Source organism: Panicum virgatum, chromosome 5K (genome assembly GCF_016808335.1).
Source record: "Panicum virgatum strain AP13 chromosome 5K, P.virgatum_v5, whole genome shotgun sequence".
Lineage (NCBI taxonomy): Eukaryota > Viridiplantae > Streptophyta > Magnoliopsida > Poales > Poaceae > Panicum > Panicum virgatum.
Genome location: NC_053140.1, coordinates 39,582,188 through 39,594,669, shown reverse-complemented (window position 1 = coordinate 39,594,669; position 12,482 = coordinate 39,582,188). Strand labels below are relative to the sequence as shown.

The following is a 12,482-nucleotide window of genomic DNA, read 5'->3' as shown; positions in this document are numbered from 1 at the left end:
TGTGCAAAGTAGTGTGGCTAGACATATATGTGGTCCCCACATTAAGTGTAGAACCACTAAATTCCTCTGCATAGTAGAACCCATGGGTTTTTATGGGTTACCCGCTTATAATGGGGCGGGTTGGTTAGAATTGAGAAATTAACTAATTGGGTTGGGTGGGGTTGGGTATCTAAATATGTTAATTTTGGGTGGGATTGGGTATGGTGCGGGTTCCAACCCATTAGCAGGGCTATGTGTCATATGGCAGCACATGGCATCAGATGGAATTTGAGTGAAATTCGTATTACTAAAGTGATACGTATTACTGCTCTAGGATCGGAGATGATTCACTTGGCTTCTTGATTTACCTTGACTGTCAAGATTTCGGCAGCACCTGCAATTAAGTGGTGTCACATGCTGACTACAACTACAAGAGGTTCACAGATTCATAATCTCAATAAGACAATATTAGCACCGCGCTGCGTGCAGATGACAATTTTCTTTCTTTTTGGTATGAGTTGCAGATGGCTGATCCTGTGACCAGGAGGACCAAACTCGTGATAAGTTTGACTACCAGTTGCTCCAAACAGCCCCCACGTCTACACAACTACTCCCTCCGTTTTCTTATTGATGACGTTCGGACAGGGTAGATTAGTTCATTCCTAGTTCAATCCATGGTCGGAGACGTCAACAATTGACGAACGGAGGTAGTAGTAGATTGGTACGAGTCACATGCATGGACGGCCGAGGATGGTGTTGGCCAGCGCCTTGAGTCCTCGGCAGCCCTATCCATGGGTCAACTGCAGTAGCAGCACGCACTCCCGTGGGCCTAAATCACTCCGCCCCTGGCAATTTCTTTCGGGCCGACGGTTGCAGATTCTTCGCTCGAACTTTGGGATATCTATTTTTTTCTATACAGTATTCGCGGCGGTTGCTGCAGCCCTCCCGTTTCGCCCCTTTTCCGCAGCCACCTTCGACTTTTTTTTTAATGGTCACGGGGAGGGGAGCATCCCATCTGCATTGTATTCAAAAATGTGGCAGACCACATATCGAAGGTCTCATTATTGAGGAAAATGAAATAAAACCATACAACGCTTGGTTAATTTTGAAAAATCGGGCTAAAACCCTGAACCTAGCTAAACTAGGCCTACACACCCTAGCATAAGGGTAAATTGTGGCATATCCACAGATAACAACATCATGTTCTAGCATAAGGATGAAAATACGGCTTAACCGCGAATAACGCAACAACGCAACGCAAGCTCCAAGTTGTAGCAGCAATCACCATGCACATGCACAAGTTCGAGATGCCCATCTCCGAGACAATGCCTCCAACGAGAACTTGACGTTAAGACGCCAACATTGCTCGATCCAGCCGAGCTGGATCTTGGCTCGACCCACGCGTGCGGCTGGCATTCTGCCCGCGGCACGAGCAGTGACGGCGACGGCGTGCACGATGGGTGGACTGCGGCCGCCGTCAGCTTGGTGTCGTCGCTGGCGCACGGCTATTGCTCCGCCCGCACGACACTGAGGGCGGCCTTTGCTTCCTGGTGGTTGTGGCTGTAGACCTCGTCAACGTAGCGGACGCCGACGCGTCGTATGCCGCGAGGGGGACGGATCCAGTCCGGCCGCCAGCGGATCCGGCCACCAGGGCCTCAGATCCGCCCGCCTGGGCCTCGGATCCGGCCACCCCGGCCGCCACCGCGGTGCTCCCGCCGGCATACGACGTGCCTGCCTGGGATCCAGCTGTCGGAGCTCCCGCCGCCACCGAGGCACCCCGGAGGCACCGGATCTGGCCTCCAGGAAGCCGGGCATGCAGCCCCAGGCCGCCGCCTCCAAGCGGGGCGCCGGCGCGCCGAGCGGACGTGGGAGCCGAGAGAGGCCCCGCCGCCGCCTTCCCAGCAGGCCCCCGGGCTCCCAGTGCCCTGCTCCGGCAGGGCGAGGTGGAGGGGAGGCCGGGGAGGGGACGGGGTGGCGCGGCGGCGAGGCTGGGTCGCCGCCCGAGTCGCCTCCGGGCCGCCACCTTCGACTTAGAGTTCGACTTCGACCCCCACTCGGTCCCCTTCCGCTGCCTTGTATCGTCCCCTCACCGCTGCCGCCGTTCTCTATCGCCACATCAGTAGGCAGGCAAGGTTTCCGTTAGATCTCGTTTTCTGCTCGACCCGGAAGATGGTGGGTTCAGCGGCGCCTAAAGCTATCGCTCGCCTCCTCGCGGGGGCCGCCCCTGCTCTGCGCTGCGGATCCAAGGCGCCGCCTCAGCCCTCCGCAGCCGCCGCGCGCTCGCTCACCACCACCATCCGCGTGCGCGACGAGGGCCGCGACAGCGAGAAGTTCTGGAGGATGATCTTCGTGGTGGGGAGTGTGGCCTTCGCTTGCAGGGTCGTGCAGGTCTTCAGGAATAAGCATGCTGACATACGTAGAGCTAATGAGGAGAACAAAAAAGCTTGGGCGGAGTCGCGTGAGAAAGATGAGCGGATTAAGGAGCTGGAGCGGCGCTTTCTTCAGTCTCGGTAGGGGGAGGAAGATTAGGATTTTACTTTCAGGGAGCTCCGGAGGCATTTGATATGTTGGTAGTGATATCATCATATAAGGGCAGTCTCTATGGTAGAAACCATGCACGAAATCCAAGATAGCCACGTCAGTAAAAATTCAAATATAAAAACTAACCTACACAATGGTAGTTTCCTCGTGTATTAAATATTATCCTTATTTTATTCTCACAATCACCAATACTCTCTCCTTCCGTGCTTCTCTCCCAACCGCACACACCATCCGGACGGCGGGGACGTGGGAAGTTAATGCCAAGGACGTCGATAGTTTCTTCCCAACGCAGATTTCGCGGTTTCCTAGTGCATCGGTGCGAGGGAGGACTTCCGCCGTGTTTAGTTCAAAAATCAAAATTTCAAAAAAAAAATTCGGCACCTGCATGGAGACGCAAATTTAGACGAAATAAAAAACGCATTGCGACTGCTGTCTGTAATCGCGAGACGAATCTAACGAACCTAATTAGGATGTAATTAGACGCTAAATTGCTACAGTAAACAATATCTAATGACGGATTAATTAGGCTCATTAGTTTCGTCTCGTGATTTACAGACGAGTTCTGTAATTATTTTTTTGATTAGTCTATGTTTAGTACTTCAAATATAGAAAAATGCTCTTTCAAAATTTTACGGGAGGCAACTAAACACGGCCGAATTTCCTTCTCTACCTTCATTTATTAGGATGCCACATCGGATTTTTTTCCTTACGTGGAGGGTCATTAATGCCATGGACCCGACCTCATTAATTGACGTTGGGACTGCCCTAAGTATGATCCGTAGTGTCATATCTGTAGGAAAAGTACATGATATATAAGGCCGTGTTTAGTTAAAAAATCAAAATTCCAAAAAAATTTTCCGGCAGACTTAAATCTAGACGAAATAAAAAATACATTGCGACTGCTGTCTGTAAATGGCGAGACGAATCTAATGAACCTAATTAGGCTGTAATTAGATGCTAAATTGCTACAGTAATGCTACAGTAAATAACCTCTAATGACGGATTAATTAGGCTCGCTAGATGCGTCTCGCGATTTACAGACGAGTTCTGTAATTATTTTTGTAATTAGTCTATGTTTAGTATTTCAAATGTAGAAAGATGTCTTTTCAAAAACTTTACAACGCGCAACTAAACACGGCCTTAAAGTATGCGGATGTGCCAATGCGGGCACAAGTATTTGAAGTTCAATTCCTTTAGCTTTTGGCTCTGAATCATCGTGTTCGGCAGACTGGAGCTAGAGGCTGGAACTAGAATGCTGTGAGAGAAAAATACTGTTCGGCAGGCTGGAGCTGGAGGCTGGAGCTAGAAAAATGTGAGAAAGAAACATTGTAGAGCTATTCGGCTGGTGACCAGCCGAACATGGTGAATGTCTTGAGTTTCTGAATTCAAATGTTTACGGCTATGGCATGGCTGCTCTTGTCTGATTAGGAGAAGTGCCAACAGCCCCTCCAAGCAACAACAGCAGAACCCTATTTAAATTTCTAACTGAAAGCTGAAAAATCAACTCCAGCAGAACCCGATGTCTAAGAGTAACTCCAACAGATTGATCTTCCCCTTTCTCTTTTCCACTTTTTCTCAATATAGGGGATTGATGTTGAAAAAATATACTCTAGCAGATTGATTTTTCATCTCCCTTTCCCCTTTATTTTTTCTCAATCCCCAATAATTTCTCTCCAATCCCCAATATAAAGGGGAGAAATCACATCTCCCTTTCCATATATAAAGGGGGAAAATCAATTTGCTGAAGCACTTCTTCCATATATGTTGAAATTGAAAAAGGAGATTTCCCTATATGGTGAGAAAGGGGAAAGAGGAAGATCAATCTATTGGAGTTGCTCTAAAACAGGAAGGCACTCAAATGATCCCTCCCACCCCCATCTCCCACGGGAGTTAATTCCCTCAATGCCATCAAAATTTAAGCCAATCCCTTGAATGCCATCAAAATTTAGGTTATCTCTTCATTGCCATTGAAATTTTACTTCAATCCCCTCAGTGCCATTTCCGTTAGATTCCAAACAGTAACCGTGAAAAAACTGTTCACAAATATTAAACTTCGATCTATACAATTTTTGTGTTCCGATTCTACCCCACGAACCCTATCCCTAACTCCCAACCCCACCTCCCCTCCCGGACCGCCGCACAGCACCCCCCGCGCGCCGCCAGGAGGGGCGACGCACGAGCCCCCTGCACCCGTCGGGAGGGGCGCCGCACGAGGCCCCCGCGGAGGCTGCGAGGCCTGTGCCCCCGCCTACAGGAGGAGCAGCGGGAGGGGCGCTGCAGACGCCCTCCCCCCAGCCTGCCGCCGCTAGGAGCCCCCAAGCGAGGCGCCGCGAGGAGCAGGCCCCCAGCGAGGCGACGCCAGGAACCGCGCAGGACCACGGGCCTGGAGCAGGCCCCTCAGCGAGCGGCGCCAGGAAACGCGACACCGCGCGCAGAACCACGGGAGAAGCACCGCCAGCCCCCCTGATCCGCACGCCAGCACCGTGCGCAGGAACCAGGGAGGGGCGTCAGCACCCGATGGAGCGAGCGCGCGGTTGCAGTCCGCGATGGCGTCGGCGGGGCGGCCACCAGCCTGGAACGCAGCAGCGCGGCCGACGAGGCACGCGGCGGCGAAGGGGTGCGGCAGCACGCCACGGCGTGCCTCGAGGATCTTGGAGAAATGGCGGACTGCCTCGGCCGGCAGTCCGGCGTCTAGCGCGGCCATGGCAGCTGCGCGGCGGCGAAGCAGGAGCTTGACGTGCGCCAGCAACTGGGACACGGCCTCTGATTCCACGGCCGGGATAATGAACGCCGAACCGGACTTGGACGTTTTCCCCGACGGAACGGTGGCGACAGCGGCGGCGGCGGCGGACGACGAGAAGCTGTCGTCGGACCAGCACACGCTCTCTCGGCGGAACGCAGCTGACGCGAGGCGGCGGCCAGTCTGGAGCAGCACCATGGCGTCCTCTATGAGGCCGAGGTGGAAGCAAGCTTGGAGCGCGCCCTTAGCTGCAAGGCGGCCTCCCGGTCTCGGCGACCTCCCGGTACCGGCGCAGCGCGAGGAGCGCGCGCGCCCTTAGCTCCAAGACGGCCTCCATCCGCGGCGACAGCTCCAGCGCCGCGTCCACCAGGCCGAGCGCCGCCGCCGGCCTCCGGCGCCGCCGCGAGAATCGCCCTCGCCTCCCGCAGGTACTTGTCGATCACCTGGCCAAAACGCGGGAGCATTAGATTTCCGAACCAGAGGCTGTATTCTACCATGAACAGGGGAAGATTGACTAATCCGAGAGGACAAATCAAAGCAAACAAAACCAAAACAGGACAGGCGGGTAGGATGCGCTGGAATCCAGCTGTGCTTGAGCGAAACAAACAAAACGCGCGCTACAAATATTTCATTTACAGGGGTACTAACGTCTTTTTTCCCTTATTTAACAGTCAATCTAACAGCACACTCACGAAATGGCACTGAGGTGATTGGAGTAAAATTTCAGTGGCAATGAAAAGATGGCCTAAATTTTGATGGCATTCAAGGGATTGAATTAAATTTTTGTTGGCATTGAGGGAATTAACTCCTCCCACGGACCCATGGGAAACCCCTACTTTTTTTCGCTACTGTTTCTCTCCCTGTCCTCGCCGGAGCTGGAGCACCCGCGGACCCGCCGCCTCCGAGCTGTGGCACCGGCGGTGCCACCACCCCCGAGCTGCCGGCGCCGGCGGGTGGACCTGCGCGGTGCGACGCTGGAGCTGGCTCGCCCACAAGACGGCAGATCTCGCTTGCCCACGACCCCGACCGCACGCACGAGACGGAGCTCCGACCACGGCACCCCCGCGCGCCGCCGCGGCGGGCGGTCGTGCGGGAGCTCCTCCGCGCCGACGCGGGCCAGCAGCTCCTCCGCACTGCTGCCGCAGTCTCTCCCCTGCCACGTTTCTCTCACCTGCCGAGCTCGGTGTCCGAGCGCCGCGTCCTTCAGCCGTCCCAGTCCGCCACCGGATTCGCCTTCCCTGCACCCAATCTTGTCGTTCCCCCTCCGAGCCTCGGGCTCCTCATGGTGGATTTGTCTCTCACGTGCCACATCGCCACTACAAGCTCACCGAGAGCCGCCGTTTTGTCCGCCCAATTCGTAGTGATGGAGACACCCCAGAGGACGTCGATGGCACCAGGAGCACCACTCCGAGCAGAATCCACCTTCTTCCCGCACTCCAAGCAGTAGCAGCAACCGGAATCGACAAGTCGTCGAGCCAAATCGCAGCCGCAGGCCGGCAGCACCTCCGCCGTTCTATAGTCTGTTCACTGCGCCGGCGATGCCTGACTGTCTGTAACGACGATCCGGCGAGGCGGCAAGCAACAGGAGGCACGCTGGCCGTCGGCTGCTGCGCCGCCGCCTAGACCTTGTGCGACTGTCCCGGCCGATAGTTCAAGCTCGGCATCGGCCTTTGCCCCCGAAGCAGCGGCCGTCGGGACTGTTTGGAGCAGCGGCCATCGGGCCTGTTCTTGACGAAGCATGGAAAGAGAAGGGGCCCACATGTCATGAAAAAAGTTAAATACTGACATATGGGTCCCACTTATACTAAATAAAAGTAGAGGCCCAATATAAAAGCTATTGCTAGAGTTGAACATAAAAATAAAACCCTAAAAAATTGGGACTAGCCCCTACTTAAGAAAGTAGAGACTCTAAGTAGGGACTGTTGTTGGAGATGCTCTTAATCTTTCATGATCTGAAAGGTGACCAGTTCAAAACACCCAAGACTCCAAGGACTCAGAACAGTACTGCTCCCTCCCTTCTCAAGCCAGAAATTGTAATGTTCCTGATTCCTTTTTTTTCCCTCGTGCCAAACCTGGGCACATCAGCAGCTGCCCACTTCTTGAGGTGCTGCAATCTGTACTCTGGGATCAGTACGATCTCCTCCAGGTACTCTGTTACCAAGTGCTGATGAAGTTTGATATAAAAAAAACTAAAACCTTATGAGGTGTTTACTGAAACTAGAAAATCTATTGAAGAATCCTTTTTAGTGGTACACACTATTTAGCGGACGAAGCCAGGATGCAACTGGTGAGATTTTATATGGTATTAACGTAAATGAATTTATTTGGATATTGTATTGAGAAAAGGCAACATGATTCACCAACAGCGTCCGCCAATCACTAATTATTAGGGATATTTTCTTTCTTCCTATGTAAGAATCCTTCACCTTTGTGGGTTCATTTATCTCTCCTCCAGTTTCAGCATGGATGTAATATCAGTTCCAAATATAGCTCCATCCTACTTGCACGCTAAGTAAAACACGCGTTCTCATCAATGTCAATTAAGCTTTAGTCCTTAATAACGTAAAAGGTTAACTCGAGGGTTGGAATACATTTGACATCTGGGTTGGAACAAAGACGGTGATCTTTTTTTTAAAAAAAAAACTAAGACGATGGCTTCTATCCGTTCAGTGGATTTAAGGTGTCCCTGCCCTGGGCGTTGTATCATATGACAGCACACGGCATCAGATGGAATTTGAGTGAAATTCATATTACTAAAGTGATACGTATTACTGCTCTAGGATCGGAGATGATTCACTTGGCTTCTTGATTTACCTTGACTGACAAGATTTCGGCAGCACCTGCAATGAAGTGGTGTCACATGCTGACTACAACTACAAGAGGTTCACAGATGCATAATCTCAATAAGACAATATTAGCACAGCGCCGCGTGCAGAACTGCAGATGACAATTTTCTTTCTTTTTGGTATGAGTTGCAGATGGCTGATCCTGTGACCAGGAGGACCAAAGTCGTTGTGATATGTTGATGATCAGTTGTGGTGAGCACAACCAACATTTTGCTTTTTTTCTGAAAGTGGCGCGAGTCTGGTGCGTCATGTGAGATTCCTGATGGTCAGGGCCCAGGAGTTGGTTCATGCATGGGCTGATTGGGTGGTCACTGCTAGAAGCGAACACAAGTGCACCACCTTCTCTGGCATCAGTTTGATCAAACCTGCGAGTTTCAACTTGACGGATAGTTTTTCAGCAAGTCTGCGTTTTCAGCGAAAAAAAAAGTTCATACTTTGGTCTTGCGTGATAGCAAACAGAGCTCAACCATGCATCGATTTCCCAAAGGTTCTAGCCACAAGCCCACATGATCAAACAAAGTTGGATCCAAAACCGCCATAATAACCAGCTGCTGCGACACTACCAAATAGCCAAAAGAAAAATCGAAGTACTCCTTTCACATCCTAAAATAAATCTAAGAAGACGTCTTCGTCTCCTGCGTCCTGCTCCACCTCCTTGTTCTTGGCATCCTGCCTCTTCATCTCCGCCAGCTCCGCCTTGAGTCTCGCGTTCTCCCGGAGCAGAGCTTGCCGATCGGCCTCATACGTCTCCAAGGCGTCGGCCACGGCGTCGATGATAGAGAGCGCTGCCAAGAAGCCGAGGAGATGACGCATCGTGTGATCGTGGGGCGGCGGCCTGGGAGAAGACGGGCAGCCGGGCGGGTGGAGCCGGTGACGCGGTTCGCGACGAGGCGGATGCGTCGACTGCGAATTCGTTTTTGCAAATTTCAATTAGTAGGGTTTGTTGTTATTATTATATGATATGATCCTCGCGCGACGGGCGCACCCCCGCGACATCTTGCGGGGCAAGTCTGGTCTTTGTTTATGCATCAACCACCTGCTACTAGTAGTGTGATTGGCTAGATATTTGCCTCAATTCCAATTAGGATTTTTTTTATAAAAAAATAAAGGAAACAAAACTTCTGAATTAAAATAATCTAGTTAGGTATGAAATTATTAGAAATACAATGTATGTAACAAAGATTTTCAATCTAGGAACACGCACAGTGTGTTTTGGATCTTATAATGTTACTTCTATAGCCATGCCCATATGTAGGAGGGATTCAAATTTCAAGTCCCTATTTTCAATGAAACTAAGACGCTCTAGACCTTCATCTATATTTTTTAATTTTAATTTAGGATACAGAATTAGTCCCAAGTTAATCAAATCATCCCAACGTTCTGATCATTGTTATTAGACTATACTAACCACTACCATGCAGCGTGATGTTTCTACAACATGTTCAAAGCCCTTCACTTTGTTTGTTAAATATCTAGTTCCTTTTCAACAAAAGTAGCATAAGGTTATTAGAACTTATATGAGTTATCTGCAATCCGCCTGCCCCGCCTAAATTCAGCATAGGAGAGTGCTGCATCAAGCATGTGCCGTTATCTATCTTTCTCGGTTCTGTACTTCTCACGATGGAGATGAAGCCATCTTTTCGGGATCAATCAGATATATATCTCTACTGACAGCACAAAGGTATAGATAAAGTGTGAAACAACAGCCTGATGCCTTCATATGGGATTGTGCACAATCACAGCAAACGGAATAACCAAAGGCATTCAGACATCTCTCGCACTAGTTTTCGTGAACGTGCCTAAACACATATTTTATTAGAAGGAAGAGACATCTCCCGCACTAGTACAAAGTGTTTGAAATATCAATGGCAAGTGTGCATAATTGCAAAAATCATTCCAACAATCGTAATAACCAGAATAACTAAAAATGTCAAATAATTCCATATTTCCTTTTGACGATGGAATGAAAACAGTAAGGAGAATACCATGCCAATCCTCATGATGCCAGACTCGCAATCATAAAAGTAACATAATTGTGCAATTTCAACAATCACAACAATGGCTTCTTCATCAGGTTTCCAGTGCAACAAACAAAATTCATACACATCAATCTCCCCAGAAACATTAAGCCACCTTAATGCCAGCAATGCTTACATCGTAAACTAAAGTATGAAAAGAGAAATAATAAAATCCAATCCCTCGTTCGTCATTTTCTTTTTCCGGCAGCCCATTAGAAATTTGAACGGCCCAGCCCTATTCTTCCGTATTTTCTTTGTCCTTTTTCCTATTGCGAATTTGCTAGTCCCTCGGTGCCGCCGGTGCCAGGGCCGCGGTGCTAGGCTGCTCCCATTCATTTACTTTTTATTTCTTCATTCTATTTTCAGTTTTCTTCCTTCTATTTTATTTGTTATTTCTTCCTAGTTCTCATTTCTTTCATGTTTTCCGCGCTCCCTTTTTATTTCTTTCATTTCTAACCTTCCTATATTGTTCCTTTTCTTCTTAGTTAGCGTCTTTTATAATTTTTTTCATATTTATTCTTTCCTTTTCATTTCCATTTGTTTATCTTTACTATTACTATTGATTTGTTTACACTAAACAATTTTTAAGTTTCCCTATACTACTAACATTTTATTTCACGGGAACAAATAACTTTCATTTTAGTTTCTCAAGTGTTCGAAACTAAAGATTATACATTTGGTGGAATTGAACATTTTATATTTCTTTTTATTCCTCTGCTACTCAAAATATGTTCCAAATTAACAAACTATATCTACCTCTCTCAACCAAATTTTATTTTTGTTCCTAGTAAACAAATTTTATTTTTGTTCCTAGTAAACATTTTTTTGTTGTTGCGCGGCAATACAATTGATTTGTTTGCATTAAACTACATTTGTTCGTATAACATATTTTTAATTTTTGTTCCTCCATTGTTCAATATATGTTCCGAGGTAACACAATATATTTGTCTCTAGTAAACAAATTATTTTTTCCATGCAACATTATTTTAATTCATCATAAATGAATCAAAGTTTTTTCCCCTATGTCCTCCGGTTTTATTTACTAGAGACAAATATACATTTATTTTGTTGGGGTTTTGCCCCCGAACAGACAAGAGATGAGATAGAGTGAAGAGAGAGCAAACCAAGTGAGCAAATAAGCAAGAGGCCAAAAGTCCTCCGCCTCCTCCCCATGGGGGCTATTTATAGGATGGAGGTGGTGGTTGTTTATACTTATTCTCTTGGTAGGGTCGCATATTACAAGAAGGTCTTTGATATTTACAAACAAGTTACTAGAAGCTGCAAATAAGTCCCTAGAACTCATAAACTAGGCCTTAGACCCTCAAATTTAGACTTTTACACAAAGGGGTCCCTAGCCTTACGTGGCAGTCTAGATGCATCCCCAACAGCAGCCCCTCAGCTATTCGGTCTTGTCCGGCACAATGAGACCGAGTAGCTGTCAATGTCAAAAGAGGCATATTTGCAGGCCGGACTCGGGTTGCAAGGAAAGTCCTTTACAACCCACACATGTGCGCCTCACCAAAAACTCCATCCCAAAAACCCAGTGGGAAAAAAAGGCATGGAGAAAAGAGCACGCACATGCTTGGATTTACACAAGTGCCAGCCTTAGATCTTTAGGGATTTGATTTCGCAAGTAGCTTCGCTTCTGAGCTTCAACTGGCGAGTGGCTTCTTCTTTGAGCTTCGGGCAGAGCTCTATCTTCTAAGGTGAACTGGTCCTTCAGTACTCCCCCGTGATAGTCTCGGCTCCGAGAGCCGATGCAGTCAGCGTTGCCGTGGCCGAAGGGTGCCGCAACATCTTCAAGTCTTCTCACACGAGCGCCGGATAAGACCTCATCATCTAGGATGAACGGGTCCTCCAGTACACCCCCAGCCCCTCTTGGCTGGTGCTCGTGAGATAAGTTTCGCATGTAGTGGAAGTAGTCGATGTAGATGACGTAGAGGTTGATGTAGCAGCCAAAGATGGCGGCGAGCCCCTCGAGCCAAAGTAGTGGCGATGCCGAAGTTGTCGGCGAGCCCTTCAAGCCAAATTCGGAGGCGTTGCCGAAGTCGGAGATGGCGTCGAAGATGTCGGCGAGCCCCTCGAGCCGAAGGTCTCGGCGGAGACATTGCCGAGTTGGAGGCGATGCCGAAGGTTTGGGCGAGCCCCTCGAGCCGTCGTAGCGGCGGAGGCGAAGCCGGAGGTCACGTGGTGATGACATTGATACATGCGATCTTGCCTGATACCTTCGGTTCATGATGATTTTTTTGAATCCCGATTGAATCCACACCTTAGGTGGATGAGATAGACCTGCACGTAACCTTCGATCGACATTAGCAGAAAAAGCTAGTCGCTGAATTCATGAGAACAGAAGCTTAG

The 12,482-nt window shown here is 49.1% G+C and overlaps 1 pseudogene; it reads right to left on the bottom strand.

The window, feature by feature from the left end:
• Positions 1-4,434: 4,434 nt before the first annotated feature.
• LOC120707439 lies at positions 4,435-5,991 on the bottom strand (annotated as a pseudogene).
• Between the last annotated feature and the right edge of the window lie 6,491 nt (positions 5,992-12,482).